We start from the raw sequence: 19,774 nt of genomic DNA, 5'->3' as shown, positions 1-19,774 counted from the left end.
CTAACAACCCTTATTTCATTTTATTTTAGATAAGAGGTAGGGGTTTCTGTGCTCAGCAAAGTGCTTTAAGGGCAATCGCTCCAACTCTTCCTTGTTCGCATTGCATAGTTATCTATTTGCCTAGTTCTACACAGCCATCAAATGGGTCAGCCCCTGCGGGTACCTCGTAACCAATTAAACATTCACATGATATGACAGGGTCACCTAAATATTGATATATTCTTATACTAGAGTTGGGCTCGATTTAATTATCTCGCTATTGGCTAGGTTTATTCAATGTTTTATTTACTTTCTTTTGGTTATCTGAATTCTGACTATTAACCCTATTCTTCCATTATCTTCTCCCTGACGATTTCTTTCTTCAAACTATTTTAGGATCCTAATATTTTGTATTTTAAATTATCGTCCTGAAAGGGTTAAAATGTTCAGTTAACTGTTAAATTTTAGTTCAATATCTGACCACATTACGCACGTATTGCTAGTATCAAATTATTTTAAAACTTAGTTTTCTTTTATTTACTATATTATTGATTTAAATTTTCTGTTTTATGGATAGAAATTTAATACAGCAATATAATTCAAATAGCAACATGAAATAAAAAAATGAATTTATTCTTCATACAGTAAAATAATGGGTCTTATCGTTCTGGTCAATGAGAGTTTATTACATATTATTGAAGCACTATGAGTTTTAAACATTTATTGCTTGGAAAACTTGAGCTCATATATAGACATTTATTTCCTATATAGATCTGTCATGGATCTTGATGCAATAAAGCAGGCTGTTTTGTAAATGTTAAAAATTGGAAGATTTCATTAAACAAAAGTTCCCGCAAATATAAGTATTAAATAAAAACAGCAGGATGTCTTCTGTTTCTGTGTCTGTCTGTACACAAGGATCTCCTGAACTGATATGGATCACCCTTACAATGTAACTTTTTATGGGTCCTGAAAAGGTTCATTACTATTTTAAGGGTGGGTGTACCAAGAAAAATCGCCCCTGTCTGTTTATGTTTAGTCACATATGATACACGCCAATAATACTAGCGATGCAATTTTACACGATATACAATACTATGGCCATATTGTTCATTCAAACTGTGTCAAATTGGCAATATAATGAGTAGGTCTCTAGATGTATTATTTACATTATCTAACCTCTGACAGGAGCTGAATAACATCTGGTATTTTCTCCGCATGGATTGGGGGTGCAGGGGTCCTTGTTCCCTCCCTGAGGCTGGCCTGATACCAAGTAGGTACTGCTAACTATTTACATTAATTTAATATGGTAGATTTTTATTAAATATACATTATTTCTCTAGATTACACTAGTGGATACTCCCCTAGAAGCTTAAGAGAACTTGAGGTGGGGGGTTGAAGTCGACCACCCAACTTTCAATTTCAAGTTTTTTTTTTAAAAGTAAAAAACTATTTTTTTGGGATAGGGTGATTTTTATAGAGGCAATTTATCTTTTAAGTGTGGTGATATCCTCCTCCATTATAGTTATAAACTTTCCAATGACCTTGCATTGTAAAGGAGGACCATATCGGTTCTAGAGTTAGCGATATCCACGAAGACAGTCATACGTCCTTTTACTTTTATATAAGAATTTTCAGATTTATACCTTAGGTCTTTACTAATTTAGAAAATGATAGGAGCACTTTGATACAACAACTTTTATCTAAAAGTCCCAACTATGATATGTATGTTTAGAGATGCCATCTACTATTACCAGGAAAATAAGGCATAAACAGAATTCCTTAATTACAAATTGTATCAATAATCTTTTTTAAAATCATATTGGTTACTAGGTGCTGGAGGCAGAGTCAATAGTAGTTATAAGATACATATTTACAGTAACAAATTTTGACGGAACAACAATATTAGAAAATTTTAACCATGGCCTTTAAAATTCAATATATTAATATCGTGAGAACCAAAGGAAAAAGGACACTCTAATCCAAATGCCAATAAGAAAATAATTCGTCACATATCAGTTTATAATAGTTGGGAAGCTCTGTTTGTTTTGTGCTGTTATAATATCAATATAAGACTGTTATCAAAGTGTCATTATTAGAAAGCTTCATTTTGAAAACATAGTATTCTGTTAGCAATGCTTAATATTGGCTATAATGACAACGTTAATTTCAGGTTATGTGGCTTCTTTAACGTATCACCTTGGGCAATGGGCATCCGCTCATTGTTGGATAGATAATATAAGAATCTCGAGAAAAAACATCGTCATAACTAACACGTTTAATATGGTTTCTACTGCTGCTTTGTCAAATGTTAAAAATAATTAAATTTAGTATGCGGGATTTATCAATATGCACACTAACAATTAGGACTTCCAGACAAAGATTATGCAATCAAAGAATTGGTTTTGTTTAGAGATACATCAAAATTATAAATACTGGTTATTTCGTCTCTATGGGTTTTCTAGGTTAACACAACAATAATGTAAATGTGAATATCAGTAAATTTTGTGCTAATGTGCTATATGTTCGACATTAATTTTAGAAATGTTACATTTATATCCTTTGATTTTTAACACGTTGGAATTAGAACTAAATGGAAATTTTAATTTATAGTGTAGCTTCGTAAAATTATGCTTACACTTTTTGGCAGACAATTCCTGATTTCAGAATAAATTTAAAAACCTGAAGTTTAACAAGGAACATTTGACCCATAAAAGCTTCCAAATCTTTTCAAAGTAAACGGTTTTTGAGAGAAGATTCCTTGATTATAGAAAATCTTTATGATAAAAAATACTCAAATCTGTTCTTACTAGATTAGTTATGCAAGAAAACTAATAAAATTTAATATTATCATCAAATCAAATTTTTTCTCAAATTTTAAAACAGTTTTACCTTCAAATTGATAGTAAAAGGGCCTGTTTAGCTTTGTAATATACTAGCGGCTGTGCCCATAGCATCTAGGGACTCTATAGAAGGGATATGGAAAGGTAGAAAAATAGCCTAAAACCAAGTCAGGATCTATAGGATGCTTCACTGCAAAGGAGAACCACATCGGTTCAGCGGTTAGCGAGATCCTTCATAACAGACAAAAAAATACTTACTACTTTATATAATAGGATATTGTTATAAAAATGAAATTTACAATTATGACAACTTTTGATAAAACTTAGATTATAGCTTTGTTTTCTAAAGATGCATGTTATGAACAAATATTATGACATTTGTTTCCATGGGAAAAGATTAACTGATTATCTGCAAGCTATTCTATATGCCTTTTTGTTGGTCTATATTCAAGATAATATTGTGTCTTTCCTTCACAGTTGAAAATCCGCTACAATTTAAAAGAAATCAAACCTGTTCGAAACCGTTACGGAATAATATTTCCGACCTTACATATTACATAGACCTTGAGGAGCCAAATCCCAGGCCAACAAATAGATATTTATAAAAAAAATAATAAAACTGAACAATACTTGTGCTATGAAACAAAAAGAAAATTAAAAATTTAATTTAATTTGAATCTAATCTGCAATTAGTTCTACTTATTTGTTAAAAAGACTGAAGCTCTTCATAGTGGCTTATAAAAAAAATATCGCCATACTGGCCTACCATTGGTCAATTAAAACAGATACTGGCATGCCATTGGTAATATAGTCTTTGTATTGGCCTATATCGGTCATTTGTATTGTATGACGTTATTTTTATAGGCACTTTAAAAAGCTTCGCTCTCTTTGAAAATTGGCAATCAACAATTGGTTACCTCAAAGGTTTAAGAACCTTGACTTTAAAGATAGATAAGAAATCTTCGAGAGAAAAAAATACTAAATACTCCTACATTTTTTTTAGTTATTCCTCAAAATTTAAAATCATTATAAAGATAAAAACTTTAAAGACCAGTATTGAAACAAAATTTTGTTACAAATGATATATAAATATAAGTTGTGCTTATTTGACTAACTGTTTAATATGACCTCTCAAATGGCTACAGTAAAGTTGCCTTAAAGCCTAGTGCAATTTTTATACTATTTTTCGGAAAAATTAATGAAATTTCCACCAAATAAAGTAAACACCCCCCTTCATCTTCTAATTTAAAACTTAAATTTACAAATAAAAATCCTACTATAGAAAGAAGTAATAGTTTTTGTCAACAGCCTAAGATCATGTTATGCCCGTCCATCCATTCTTCTTCCAATATAAAGCCTCCATATGCTAGGGGCACAGCCGCTAGTTTTTAATAAAACAAGCAACTTGAAAACACAAATTTATTTGAACTAATTATGAAAAGACTACTCTTCCTACTCCCACTCCATTTTGTGGAGCGAGGCTACTATACAATTCCACGTTGTCTGTATGTATGTCCTTTGACAGTATATTTATATTTTCTTTATTCCTTCTGTTTAATTCAAATAATATTTTTCTTGATTTGCTTTCATATTTTAATTATTTATACAGCTAATGGTGTGCGTCAAGAGGGTTGCCAACACTCTCCTTAAATTTGAATTTGGAAAGGCCTGACTTCCCCTTGTTCAACCCCTAATGGTTTCACACACACACCCTGTTAAATCTCTGTGCACACCACTGTTGGACTTTTAATTTTTTTTAATGTCACTAATTTCATCAAATTAACTTATAATCATTAACGCAATAATGAAATGATATTTTATTCTATTTCCAATAAGATTAAAATATTTGTCTTAATATCTTAAAAGATTTAAAGGTACAAATTGAAAATATTTTTAATGAAAAATAATATGAAAGGTTCACAAGAAAGATAACACCCATTAAAAATGAAGCCTATCAATAATGCATATTAAGGTGTTAATATTAACAATTAAATCATCATACCTGAAAACACCACAAGAGGGAGGTTGATAATTGTATAAAATTGTATAAAAAAAAAACAATTTAATTGCACGAATTTTGTATGAATGTCCTAGTTGTACATTGTAATTCATTGCGATTTTGTTTATGCTAAGGCATTCCCTATAATCTACATGTCGTGCATATGACAAAAAGGCTGTAGGTGCTTCTTTTAACGTCCTAAGTTACGACGCAGTTTTGGTTGAGATTCGGACCCATCAACTCCCCAACAACGAGCACGAGGAATATCAAAGTAAAAATCTATTTAATACAAGCATTAGAATGCGTCTAGCTGGTTAACATGCAACTTTGACGAGTAAAGTTTGATGGTTTTTTAGTTTTTTTTGCAGTAGGGATATTTTTACTCTAAATGTTTTGTGGGTTGGAGGGTAATGATTGAAGCAGCTTAATTGATTGTTACATGTATGAGTTTCTGTTAAGATCTCACAAACAGCTAAACATATTAATGATCGAAAAATAATTGTTAGAAAAGCTTAGTATAGGTACTTAGGGTAAGTTTCAAACTTTAGACAGAAAAACATCAATCCTAATAGAATTCAGAAACAAACCCATGAAAATAGTATACTAAACCATTGCCCACCTCTAAAGCCTTGTTATAACTGAAAAGTACATGTTTAGGAAATGCATCTTAAAATAATTTAAAACCCCCGCCAAATTTGATTGTTCTGTGCCAAGTTAATCAAATTGTGTTGTAGATTATCCACCAAATATTTTAATTTTCTCCAGTCGGACCTCACATAGATTAAATATTAAGAAGTAACGTGTAGCTTTTCTATCGCCAAAGATAAAATAAGATTAATGAGATTTAACAAAGCTTAAAGATACTAGTTGATTCACCCAACCTCATTCTAATGTTTCAAAAATACGGAACATACAGAAGTATATATTCTTTTGGGGGAGGGGTGTGTGTAATTTTTCTCGGAGCCATATGTGATATAACTCCCTTCTAGCCTAAAACCTACCATGAAACCTACACAAAACTTTGCTGAACATCTTTCCAATAGTTTGAAACACACATACAAATAAAAGCCTTTAAATTTAGCATTTAATCATTAAATTCTACATTTTATTTTTCAATGTTCAACTGCCATGCCTTAAAAAATTAAGTTATCAAATCTCTAAATTTAATGCAGTTGAGTCAGGGAGGGCTGGAACATTGGCAAAAAAATTAACCTACACTACTTGAGTCCCTGTGAATTAGAAGTTACTAAAGAATTAATAAGACAGGTTTATTAATCTTCAATTGTCTTAACCCCACTTCCATGATTTGCTTAAAAATAACATCTTGACGTTTCAATATGTTAATCATAGACAGTTTTTTAGTAGCAAAGCTTCTCCATAATGTAAAATGTTCGACCGTCTGTCTCTCAGTTCTTCTGTACATCTTTAAGAAACGGAATGGAAGAAACGTGAAATATTAAAGATTGACAGCTGATTTTTTTGTGAAGATTCTCTGTGCCAATGATCCTCTAGTATATAATTTATTTGTCCCGTATGTCGTTCGGTCATGCTACCAAAGACAAAAATGTGCAATCATATTTAAACATTTTGTAATTTTCTATATGATTTATTCATAATCTTTCTCCCTTTCGTTTTTTAAAAGTTTTCTTTCACAATTTTTTATGATGACTGAACATCTGCCCTTTGCCATTGCTTAACCAGTTAGTCCTTTCGTCACAAGTGATTTTATGAGTTATTATTTGAGGATGTTCAAATAATTCTTAATCCATAAAGTTTCATTGTTTTATACAACACATTATTTAATATGTATATGGGACAGACCAATACACAAGAATTGTAAAGTAGTTTCGCTAGAACAAATAAGCAAAAAAATAAGAAATCTGCAAAAACCAGACTTTAAAGTGTTATTGAACTAAAAAATGTGCAAAACAAGAAAAGGTATGATTCATGTGGATTTTCATAACATTAAAACTAAAATATTTATAAATTCAAATAAAAGAAAATTAAAATTATCTCTATTAAGAAGCACAGGTACCCTAAAATATTGGCAGCATGTCTGTAAATCTGTCTGTGTGTCATGAAGGCTTTACGCTATTTTGTAATAAATAGTCAACATCTCTTAGAAATAAGGTAGCACCGAGATAAATTGAAAGAAAACAGTAAAAGGGTCTGACTATGACGTCAGAAAAAAATAACAACTATCCAATGAGAGGCCGCTATATATTTTACCATTGTGAATACTGGCTTCTTATTGGTTAATTGTTATTTTTTTCTTACGTCATAGTCAGACACTTTTACTGTGGCCAATTGAAACAAACAAACAATTTTCATAATTTTCATAAGCACTATTATTGGTCATTGTTGTTAGGGTTTATGCTATTTTTCAAACGCTAGGTTAACACCCGCATTTTCTTCTTAAAATATAACGTCATTGGTCTTAACTTTCCCTTGGTTTTAACTCTTGTTTAAAGTTGGTTGTATAACCCCAAACCCTTAATCATTCCTTTTTTGGACAAACACTGCATAATTCTTTGTAGAATTACATTTACGAAAACAGCTCTATAGCTTGATTTGTATGTTCTTCCATCCTTCCTTTGGAAAAATATAATTTATTCAGCTGCAAACTGAGATAGACGGCTTTATTTTTGGGAAAATTAATAGTTATTTCTCGCATCGTATTATAACAGCTTTCCGCGATTATAAAATGTACAATTATAAGAGTAAAACCAGTTTTTTAGCCCCGAGATGCTGAAGGCACGGGCTAAAAAATTTGTTTTAATCTTATAATTGTACTTTTTTATATTCGTAGAAAACTGGATATAACGATGCTAGACATTTTTCTTTGCTTTGATGTATGCTGTCGTTCCTGTCATAACTTTTTTTAAATTCACACACATCAGAATTCCAAACCTGTCTTTTGAATTTAGATAGAGAAATCAAACTAAATATTTTCAGAATTCTAAACATAATTTTTATAATTAACTAAACGGTACTTTCACACAAAGTTTTCGTTGAGCACTAATACCCCCCCCCCCTTATTTCTTAAATACATTAAGAGAGGGGGGTATTTTTTCATTCTATAACTAACTAACTATTGCATTATTTAAGATTGAATATGTATTTATGATTTAATGTAATTAAACTTTATTTATTAAATTTTTAAATGTATTAGAATTCTATTCAGTTTTGCGAAAACCAATAAACATTAAAACATTTGACCATAGACAAATTATTTCTCAAATTAGATATTTAAAATAAAAATAAAAACATTTAAATGCCACTCTAGGGGCGTAGCCGCTAGTATCTATTAAATTAGTGGTGGTGTCTATGATGAGAGTAATGCTAATGGCAAGTTTGTTTTTAGTATTGGAGCTACTCTATATTTCAAATAATAAGACAGGAAGTAGGGGAAACGTGATTTTCTCGGTTCCTATTTAGGATAGAAACTTCTTGCCAACATTCCCATCAGGGCTCGTCAGCCATGCCGAAGACTCAAATTTAAACCTGTTTGTATGTTTTGAAATTTTTTTGTAAAGAGTGATTTCCAGATTATTTCAGATGATCCATCAGATTTATATCCAGTCTAACTTGTTACTTTGTTATTCTATTTGTTTTCTAGACATCGTTTAATGTTTTTGTGATTCGCCACTTATGGATGTTGTCATCCTTGTTTTTGGTTATAAATAGCGATACTGGTAATTTATGATATGATACATGAGCGGAAGTGTATGCACATGTTGTGTTATGCCATGCCAAAAAATTTCAATGGGCTTAAATTAGAGAAAGGTTAAGATTTTAGATGGTTTTTCTCCATATATTCATAGATTGTTGATTTTAAAAACAATTTCTTGCTAATTCTAATGTGGGCTACAAATAAGATCTCCTAAACTGCTAAATCTAAGGCTAAAATATTTGTGAGAACAGAAGCATGTTTATGATTACTCTAAAAGCAAAATTTGTTTAATGATTTTTTTCAACACATTTATAGACATGAAAATAATAAGTCAAATACGAATATAAGCTGGTTATTTTCAGATTTTGTACTGCATGTCTGTCTCTACTCTATAGCTATATTATGTACGTACATCTCACAGTCCGTCCGTCAATAAAATGTGCTGTAGAGTATCTTTAGAACATTACATGAATTATGTAAATTATTTACAAATTTATATTTTCTGAAGTGTTCATAATTCCGTAATTAATTAAACTTCAGGTACAAGACGATAAAATGATTTACAATGTACATCCACAATGATGATACACAAAATTATTCCTCCTGAAGATTACAATTAGTGGTTGAAACGGTTGGATACCCAACTTAATGAACCAACCAATTAAGGTCCCAAAAGTTGATAAGCTAACGAATAAGAAAGCGATAATATAAACTTTGGGGACTAGTGTACTAAACAGTCTTTATCTTTGCCCTGTTCAAAACTTATGTAGTACAAATCTTGAACATTAGTCTCGTTGGTCAAAACTAAAACTCAATAATAATAGTACCACCTTTCTACCCTGACAATTTTGATGTTCTACATTATTATCTTTGCCATGCTTCTCAATTGTAAGAAACAACAAAATATTTGCAAAAGTCATTTTAAAACACTTTTAAAAACAAGAAAAATATTGCTTTAGATTTCGGAAAAAATCGTCGAAAAATAAATTTCAAAAGAATGGAAAGCCGTGTAAAAGTGCAATGGTAACTGTGAAATTTGTTTGTATAAAACACGCCCACATTCAATTATAATGATAATGGTTGCTTTCACATACTCACATACGTATTATCGCATTGCATTTCAAAAATACCTCGGCACTTTAGGGTGTGAAGCTACTCAATAATTTCAAATGTATTTATCTTCCGTCTGCCCGTCCACAAATAAGATTAATTTTATTTGACATATTTTTATTCTTATTCCACTGAAAATACTATAAAACTGACAGTCTGGGGTAAATAGGTTCTTCTTTTCAAAAATGACAGCTGGAATTTATTGAAATATTTACTTAATTAATGAGCATTTACTTTATAATTATACAGATATTTAACCATTAATATATAGCAGGAATTTTTTTTATTGAACTTGGTTGTTCTTATCAGGGAAGCTCTATAAATATCTTGGGGTGGTTTTATGCTATTTACCAGACCTCTCCCGCCCTCCCCAAGACACTGAAGTATATAAAAGTAACAGGGTGTCTGTGTAAGAATCTTGCTAACCGCTGAGCCGATATGGTTCTCTTTACAGTGTCGTTCTAAGAACGTTTATAATTATTATAGGGGAGGGTGCCATCACCCTCCCATGAGAAATAGCAACTAGAAAAAAATGACAATCCCCACCCCCAAAAAGAACAAACATTTTTTTACTTATTCTTTTTAAAACTAAAATTTAAGTGCCCCTAGTAACCGCTATCTATAATACAAAGTAGAATAATGTCTGTTCGTCTGTCCCTTAAGATCTCGGTAACCACTGAACCGATCGGATTCTACTCTTCAAGGAATATACCTACTGGTCCTGTGGTAGTTTAAGGTCCCCCCCCCCAAAAAAAAAAAATCTCCCTCAATTTTTTTTGAGCCTTCGGCTTCAGAAAATTCTTTTTAATCTTTAGATTACCTCTTGAGGCTAGGGGCGAAGCCGCTAGTTATATGTATAAAGCACTAAAAAAGTAAATTTAAATTGTGTCCACTTTTGTAATTAAAGAGAAGAGAAAGTGAATGCAAAACTGTGTGTGGAGTTTATAACAGGGATCCTCAGGATAGGTAAATGGAAGAAAAATCTATATTTTTTTTAATTGTAAGAAAAAATAATACATTCTTTTAATCTGTCTAAATTTATCAATTTATCACCCCTAGCCCATAAACCCCGCAGGGTTCTAACTTTAATGTCATGTAGCACTCCAAATTTCTTAAACTAGTCTAGTTGGTGGTTAAATCCCCAAATTTATTAACCAAAGCCCACAAACCAAGCCAAGGCATGATCATTTTAGGGACTTAACCTTAAAATTTTTTGCCACTTCCAACTTAACCTAATCTAATCTAGCTAATGTGTTTTGTGGGAGGGGGTGTATATTTCCTGTTTTAATTTTATTTTAAATATTTTGAGAAGGAGGAAATTTCTAAATACCATCTTTAAGCTATGTATCAAAAGGGAAAGGGGGTAGGTTTATTTTTAATTTTGGAGTCCCTGCATCCCTGAATATATTTGTAAGCAGGAAAACCCCCACATTTATTCTTACTAGCATCCCCACACAAAAGTAAAAATTAACATCTTATTTTGTAAGGGCTACAAAAACAAACAATTTTAATATAAAGAGTGTTAAAAATAAATATTCGCTTTACTTTTTTCAATATAAACCCTATAGCTTTATTAAAAAACGAATAAAAAAATAACTCCAATTCATTCTCAAGCAAAAACAATATTGAATTTTTAATCTACTATCCTCTCCAGAGCACTACTGCTCGAGACCTAGCCCTTGTGGAAGATTTTGCTCTACCTGAAGAGTGTATATATTTTATTACAAATAAAGACAAGTACTTCAAATCTTGTAGATAGACCTCATAATGTTTAGAGTTTTTGACGGGGTATGTAAAGAAAGACCTTTATTTAGTCACCTTAACCAGGTTCTAATTCAAACCCTGCTAGTTTGACATAAAAAAAACAGACCCATTAACCATTGAGACATGACGGCTCTGTCTACTTCTCATGATAATGAAATTAAAGGGTTTTTGATTTTTTCTTCTTTTCTTCATTTTTAACAATGAAGCATGGCGACAGAACTCAAAAGAATCCTTTCTATAAATGTAGTTTGTCTCTTCTCTAAGAATTTAAATATGCAAAGTTTATAAAAAACAAAGGTGATTATATTATGAAAAAACTTAATTTTATTACCAAATTGTGGCAAAAAAAAATGTATTGTATTGAATTTTTATATCTTTTTTTTTTAGTCGACCAATTTTCAATTATATTGAAACTCCACTTGTTCCAATTATAATTCCGATGCCACCCAAGTAATATCAAAATCTTATCAACAACTCTTTTCTGTAAGCTTAGCTCTGCTTTAATTTACAATTTAACTTGTATTTTTATTGTAATCCGTTGGAGATATTTTATTCAATTAAAAATTAGATAAACCTATTGTGTAATGCAGAGTAGAATGTTAACTTAATATCATCACACGACTAGTATATTCTTTGAAAAGCACAACATAATCGTTTTAGCTGTTAGCGAGATCTCAATTAGCGAGGGATGAATTACAGATTTTAAGTTAGTTTCACCAATAAGACTTCTATGCATTTTGGAAGACTGACAGCCTAAAAGACTTTTAGAGAAATTCTGGTTTATGCTTTAAATAATATAATCAAACGATATATAAAGCCTTAATATGAAAATGATTGTTTTAGTTTATTTTTTAGTAAAAGTATTTTAACCCGCTTTCAATTTATGACAGTCATGTCCATGATAAAAACTATGAGAAAAAATTTGAATGAATTTTATTATATCATTAGTATATAGAATTTATAGTAAGAGGGAAAATGTATGTATTTAAGTTCTTGCTAAACAATGGACCGATTAAGTTATCCTTTTTAGAGAAATAGGTTTCTGAAAATGTTTTCATTTTTCTTCAAGTTTTGGAGGAGAGTATCTCTACCTACCAAAGGTTGTTGATCAAATTTAATCTCCCTTCAATAAAATATCCATAATTGCAGAAAAGTTTGACTTTTAAACAGAGATCATGTAGATTTGAAGCCACTTAACAATTACACTAGAAAATTTAGTTAAATTAAAAGAAAAGGTAAAAAGCTTAGAATTTGAACATTTTCTGAATATTCGATTGTATGATTTAATTTGTTTAGTAGATGTAGAAAGTAAGTTGTTCGAGCCTTATTTATAAGCTTTACTGACATAATGCTTGTATCCAAATAAAACACTGAAGTTTGCACTACCTGTTTTTTAATATAAAACTCCAAAGTGGCCAGCTTAAAGTGTTTAATTTTTTATACGCACTTTATTGGTCATAATACATTTATGTTTTTGTTATTTTTGCATTTGTTAGTCTAAAGAAAAATAATTGTAAATAGATCAGGACAGGGGGGCACTTTCTCCTTTTTAGATTATCAGGAATATAGGGTATTGGTAATAGACAATAAATAGGGTTTGTTTTATAAAATCTCTGGAATAGCCAACCCTTTTGGGAGCCTAATTGTTGAGCCCTATAAAAAAAACTATCGAAATGCATTTATATCTCGACATTATTGTATTTAAAGTAACTGGACAAAGTGTCTCAAAAATCGCCCATGTGACGTCATAAAAATGAGGAATTATCCATCTCTTTTATAGGAGTTTTCTTTCCCACTTCTCCTCTCAACTCCCTCATTTTTATGACGTCACATAGCTGATTTTTTAGAAACTTTGTCCAGTTACGTATTAAATGACTGAGTTGTTATTGGTGTAAAAAAATTGATTCATTTACTACTAGAACTAGACACCTATATTATTAACTTAACACTATTCTAATAATGAGATTATGACTACAGTCTGATACACCTGCCATACTCGGCGAGGGTGAGGTAATAAAGAGTAGCTCCCTTTGAGACAGCGGGTCAAGGCATTATGTACTTGAGCGTGGAGCTTGATAGTCCTAATGGCTATACAAAAGTGTCTCGTCCTTCTCCATGACTACTAAGGTCCAAACCCTAAGAAACAATGGCTACACACACACACACACACACACACACAGATATTACAAAGTATTAAACCTTACCTAACCTATGTAATAATTCGTTAGTTCAAAATCTTTATTCTAAGTATTGAATAATAGTTAATTTTCTAATTCCCACATCCCATCATTTTCGTGGGTGGGTTGGACACATTTTTACAGTTTTTTTGCTTCTCTTTTTATTGATATGAGACTTTTATCAGTCACTTAATCAATATTTCAATACAACAATTTAAGAACACTTTTACACAGTTAACAATTCTTGTAAAATTCATTTGAATCATGGAGGGTATAAGTAATAAGAAATGGAATAGAAAATTTTTCCTATAGAGAGATGGGTTAAAAGTTACGAAAAAGAAAGTTTTAAAAAAAGATCAGAAATATATACAAATAATACATGATTAAGATTGATAAAATAAATTATAATGGTCAAAAAAAGAATTGATATACCCAGCGATCTAAAGGGATAAGACAATGGCCTATAATAAATTGATGTGCATCCCCATTGATACACAAAATTACTCATTCTGTAGATTACACTCAACTTAATTAACAAGCTAATCCTAATTTAATAAAGGTCCCCAAGGTTGTTAAGCCAATAAGAAAACGACTTATAAGACGTTTGGGACTAGTATAATAAACAGCCCAATTTCCCCTCCCTCCTTGGGTATACCTATCATAAGATCAGCGTGTAAAAAATATAAATGATAATACAAGTAAAGCCCATAGTTGTAAAGGCTATTGTAATGTTTTAATAATACTTAACTTAATTATGCAATTTTCGACGAAAACATATTGATCTCCACGCGTAAAGGATCCTCAAACACTTTATAAATAACAAGCTAAATAATCAATTAAAACATATTTGAATGAACTTGATTAATTGATCTATTGACAAACTTGAGATAGTTAGTTAATAACTTTTCTGGTAAAGTTATTTATGAAAATGAAAGAAGCTAAGAACCCTGGTCTCAAAACAAAACCCCGGTCCTTGAAAGTTTTTATTTGTATTCCTAATGAGCCAGGATTTTTATATTTGCGATGCTTAGTGCATTTCTTATGTAAAATTAGCAAATTATAAACTTTTATTTCGCAAATTATTTGTTTTATGAACTTTAGTAAATAAAGATGGAATTAATTTAAGGCTTTATCTTTTTTAATTTAGACTTTATATATGAATAAATAATAGTATAATGGGTAAAAGTAAGTAGAGATGTTTTTGTTTAATTAATTTGTCAAAGCTATCAAAAAAATCAATTGCATGAAATAATTAAATTTTTTTTTAATATCATTTTTCAAAACATTATCTATGGGTTGAAATGCAAATAGTTCTATTTGTGGAAACATAAAAGAAAATTTTAAAAATAAGATATAATTTAAACATTCTAATAACCTAATATATTTTACATTAAGAAAACTATTTAATGGAAGTCTGCAAGAAATACGCCGCTTTAACTGCTAAATGACTATCACAAGTATCCCAAATTTGAAGTCTTCAGCATCAACAACAAAAAATTTATAGACGTTTTAAAATGTCATTTTAGATCAATGAAGGCTTCAAAGGCTTTTGGGTCTCCCTATGGTAGTCTTTCAGGAGCTAGAGCGGTGTATTTCTTGCCGGCTTCCTATAATTTGTCAGCTATCGAGCAACGGAAAAATTGTGCAGGTACATATCCCTGTTCTAATAAGTCCACTTTGATAGGTGCATGAAATTCTATAAAACTTCTATAACAGAATCAAAAGAAAGATGATATCAGAAATAATTATCGAAGTACGAGTAAAGTGCGCGGGTAATTAAAAAGAAACTTTTTATTCCACCAAAATGATTAAAAATTCCCCGGTCCTAAAACTTCTTAATTACCTCTTTAAGTCATTATATAAAATTCTGGATTATTTCTAAAGATACACTATAAGAAACCCCGGTCCTTCAAAAGTTGGTAAAATCAAATAGATTTGAATGGATTCTATTTAGCTAAAATTACAAACAACTTTAAGTTTTTTTTATGAATAAATGACGTTAAAAAAGTTTAAAATTAGTCAAAAGTTGTTGGTAACTTTCATAATGAGAGAGGCATGAGCGTGTATTATCTATAAATAAATTATTCTTTGAATTTCTTAGCGGCTGAGAATTTACAACATCAAAAAAGATTTTAAAATGGCTAGTTCTAATTCCTTGAGTGCCGATTCTAGCGGGTGGGTAGTGTCAGCATCCCACAAGACAAGTATTAATCTTTTTTTAACCCCATTAGGGCTTCTCCCTGTCTCCACCCATTTAAAAGTGTGTGTACGCCTCTGTTTTGCGGATTGGTTTAAAATTGGGAGATGAAATATTTTATTGGTTAGACATCTGCTGTGGCTGTCTTGTTTCTAAAAATAATCGTTGCTCGATTAGCTTAAAATTGGCAGTTGCATATTCTACTAAAATTCGGAATAACTTCAATTGGACAACAATTTGGCTTCAAATTAGTCGACTCAAAGTTTGAAAATACAATTTGTATTTTGCAATGAACAAAAAAACGTATTATTTTTCATTAAAAATAATAGATGTATTGCTCTAGATATTCAATCATCCTTGCGACAATCCATCCAACTTTAAAAAAATAGTCGGACAAAACAATTTCCCCAAGCAAAGTTTTATCCTATGAAATTTAACTGTTTATAGCTGACTAATTAAAAGCTGCCTATAATCTTTAACCAACAATGTGGTCGAATTGTACTACACTATGAAACAAATAAAGTATTGACCCCATGGAGGGAGGGAGGGGACATTGGGCTTTTTATTATACTAGTCCTAGTTTTATAACATATTTCTTATTCCTTGGCTTAACAACTCTGTGGACTTTTATTGAATTTTGATGTGTTGGTTCAGAAAGTGGCATGTCTATACGTTTCAACTACTTATTGTAATCAATAGAAGGGGTCAATTTGTGTATTATCATTCTGGATGTAAATCAATTTATGGGCAATTGTCTTATACAGGGTGCGTCACATAAATCGGGACATTTTTTAAACGGCCATAGCGCAAAAACTACTTGACCAATCAGGACGTTTGACCCCACTATAGAAAGCTTAGGTAATGACCTTTTAGCACAAAAATCTTTGGACGAAGATGGACGTGTACACCGAGCTGGACGCGTATATGTTCAACAAGGCAGATTCCAAATGCGCCGGTGGTTAAGTGCGCAAAATCACAAAACGTAGGGTCCGACAGGGAAGGAGTTGGAATCTTGACCCCAAATTTTGTGTGTGTCTTAGGCTCATTGAGACACACATTTTGCCGTGATTAAATCCATTTTAGCTCAATCCTAGCCGAAATGAGGTCGATTTTTCAAGATTTTGAGCCTTAAGAAATCACAAACAGTAGGGCCCGACAGGGAAGGAGTTGGAAATTTGACCCAAAATTTTTTGTGTGTCTTAAGCTCATCGAGACACGCATTTTGAGTACTTAAAGTCCACTGTAGGTTAATCCTAGCCCAAATGAGAGCAAAAACATGGATTTTGTCAATTTGGCGGTTACTCATGATCCTAAGGAAATGTGGCCTCCCAGTAGCCCGATCTTAATTCAATGGACTTTTGGGCCTAGGGCTACTTTGAAGCATGCACCAATAGACGTGCCCATACCACAAAGACCTCCCTTATTGCCACTATCAAGGAGAACTACGCCAGCTTGGACAGGTACATTTTAACCTGGACCTGTAGAGACGGTGATTGAGGCTGGCGGCGATTTTATTGAATAATCTACTAGTCATATACCTATTTTGCTTCCCAGTTTTTAAAATTCAATAAAATCTTTAAAATTGACGATTTTATGTTTATTTCTTTAAAAATTACAAAATGTCCCGATTTATGTGACGCACCCTGTACCTGTATTAATCATCTATATTTTCTTTATAAAAAAGTAAAAACTAAACAGGAACTAAAAAAAGGCTACCTGCTGATATAATTACAGAAGAAATATAAAACTTTTTAACAAAAATTATTTACTGATTGCGCATGCATTTTTTCAAGTGTGGATACAATCCTTAGACTAAAGTAACAGGATGTCTGTCTGTCTGTGTGTATGTTTGTACCGATGGATCTCGCTAACCCCTGAACCGATATGATTCTCCTTTACAGGGTAACTTCTCATAGGTCCTGGGAAGGTTTTTAACTATTTTGGGGGAGGGTGTCACCACCCTTTCAAGATAAATCACAAAAAAAAATTACTTTAGAGACTTAAACGCAACATTGCAAGAGATTTCAAAGCAGCATAGAGAAGTATCATATTATTTTTAAAAAACATTTAAAGTGCCACTAGATGCAAAAGTTTTTCAACTGCTTATTATTACAGTGTGTTAAACCACAATTATGATAAATAAAATTACCCCATTAGTGACAGTTTTGGACTTTGCTTGTTTGTACCAACCAATCAATATGTAATGAGGTCTATAAAGTCTAGAGCCAACGAATGACAGGACATGGTCAATGTTACAAAACTTTGGGGACCATTTTAATTTACAAACTAATGCCCCATCCCTCTCTGAAGAAAAACCCAAATCAATGATTATGTTCCATGTAAATTATCAGTGCAAAACTCAGTAATAAAAGGGACAATTCCTTTAAGGATAAAGATGTTTTTGTTCCAAAATCTTATATCAATTTCCCAATTTATAGTAAAGTAGAAATATTTCTTGTCTGAAGCTTAAGATTTGAGAAAATGCTGGTCAGAATTGGTTGTACTTTTCAAGGAAGCTTTATAAATTTGTTTTGGATTGGTTTGGGATATTTTCATAACCTTTTTCACTATACCCTTTATTATAACCCGCGACCGTGGATCAACACATAGTGCATCCGCTCGTCGCCGGGAAAGTAATAGGTTCGAATCTCGGTCCGACACCGCGTCATAACTAAAGACTTTAAAAATAGTTCCTACTGCTGCTATGTCTTATTCGCGACAACAATAGATAGAGTAAGGGAAATGTCTTGGCCCAAAACAGGCGCAACTCACAGTTAGGACTTGTACCCGAAGCGTCACCATGGCCCACGCCATTATCATACCCTATACTATATGGGCGAACAATAAACAATAATTGGAAATTTGTAATAATGTTTCAGATTGAATTTCCTTTTGTTCCCTGCCAATATTTGGAAAATCTCTTAGCACGAGATTCTAGTAAATTTTGCAAAGATAACATACAATTTATATACAAAGAAGTATTTCTCCTAGAATTCAAAGACAAATAAAAAGCATTAAAAAGACCAAAGATTTGTAAAGCTGGTTCATTGAATTATGATAATAAATTCTAAACTAAATTTTTACAAGTTCTTCAAAACAACTCGAACGTTTTAAATTTAAATCCTTTTTTATGGGGTCGAACTAGCTATAGAGTTCCAAAGCTTTCCTATACTTTTGGAAAAATTATATAATTGACTCAATTTTTTATAAGGTATGATGTTTTAAGCAAAGCATATCCATAATCAAGTGTTAAAATTTGAGTATGTCCTTATTGAGAAAAATGTGATTTGGCAATTTTGGGATAAAATTAGACGGAATTTTTGTTTTGAATAATGACCGTATGATTTTTTGAGTTTCGTTTTTCTGGATGTTTTCATCCTTGTTCTTATAATATAACAACTTTTAATTTAACGCGCAGCAAAAAAAATAACACAATGGTATAAATTGAAGGATCTAAAAGGCCTTTCTGCCTTCTTTGTCAAAACATTCTAATACCTTATTATACATTAATTCATAATTTAATAATTAATAACTTCTACCATATAACATAAATACCTAGAAAACACAAAACTGAACTCAAAATTCTATTTCTACTCATTCTTCACAAGATAATTGTAAAATCTGAAACAAAATTAACAACAAAAATATATTAATCGGATGTATTTATTGATTTTAATCCTTTTTCTTGTGGCATTGTCCTAGAGCTCGGCAGCGCTAAACTCGCGACTGTCGAGCCCAAAACTTACCCTGATAGAAAACAATCTGCCCTATTAATTCCAGATTGATTGGACCATGAGATCTTGCTGGACAAACATACGCCCAGCTCCTTTAGTACATAGGTTTAACTAGAATTATCCACAAAAAAATCCACTTTTGTTTCTAAATAACTAGCATAATATTTCTTTTAATTTCAAAGAAAATGTGATTATTCAAAAGAATGATATTCTTTACTTAATTTTTTTAGAAAATGCTAATAATCTTTTCATTTAAAAAATATGAATAGAAAAAATGCTACATTCATTTTGTAATGAA

The 19,774-nt window shown here is 31.3% G+C and overlaps 1 long non-coding RNA gene across 1 annotated transcript; it reads right to left on the bottom strand.

Moving 5' to 3' along the window:
- Positions 1-119: 119 nt before the first annotated feature.
- Positions 120-19,370, bottom strand: LOC145313459 (uncharacterized). Its single transcript, XR_013877339.1, has 3 exons — positions 19,298-19,370; positions 1,159-1,266; positions 120-204 (listed from the first exon to the last, which is right to left on the bottom strand). It is a non-coding gene; the product is annotated as an uncharacterized LOC145313459 (long non-coding RNA).
- Between the last annotated feature and the right edge of the window lie 404 nt (positions 19,371-19,774).

The sequence above is a fragment of the Acartia tonsa genome, chromosome 3, assembly GCF_053477335.1.
Source record: "Acartia tonsa isolate MP-2025a chromosome 3, ASM5347733v1, whole genome shotgun sequence".
NCBI lineage: Eukaryota > Metazoa > Arthropoda > Copepoda > Calanoida > Acartiidae > Acartia > Acartia tonsa.
This window is presented reverse-complemented; position numbering and strand designations above follow the sequence as displayed.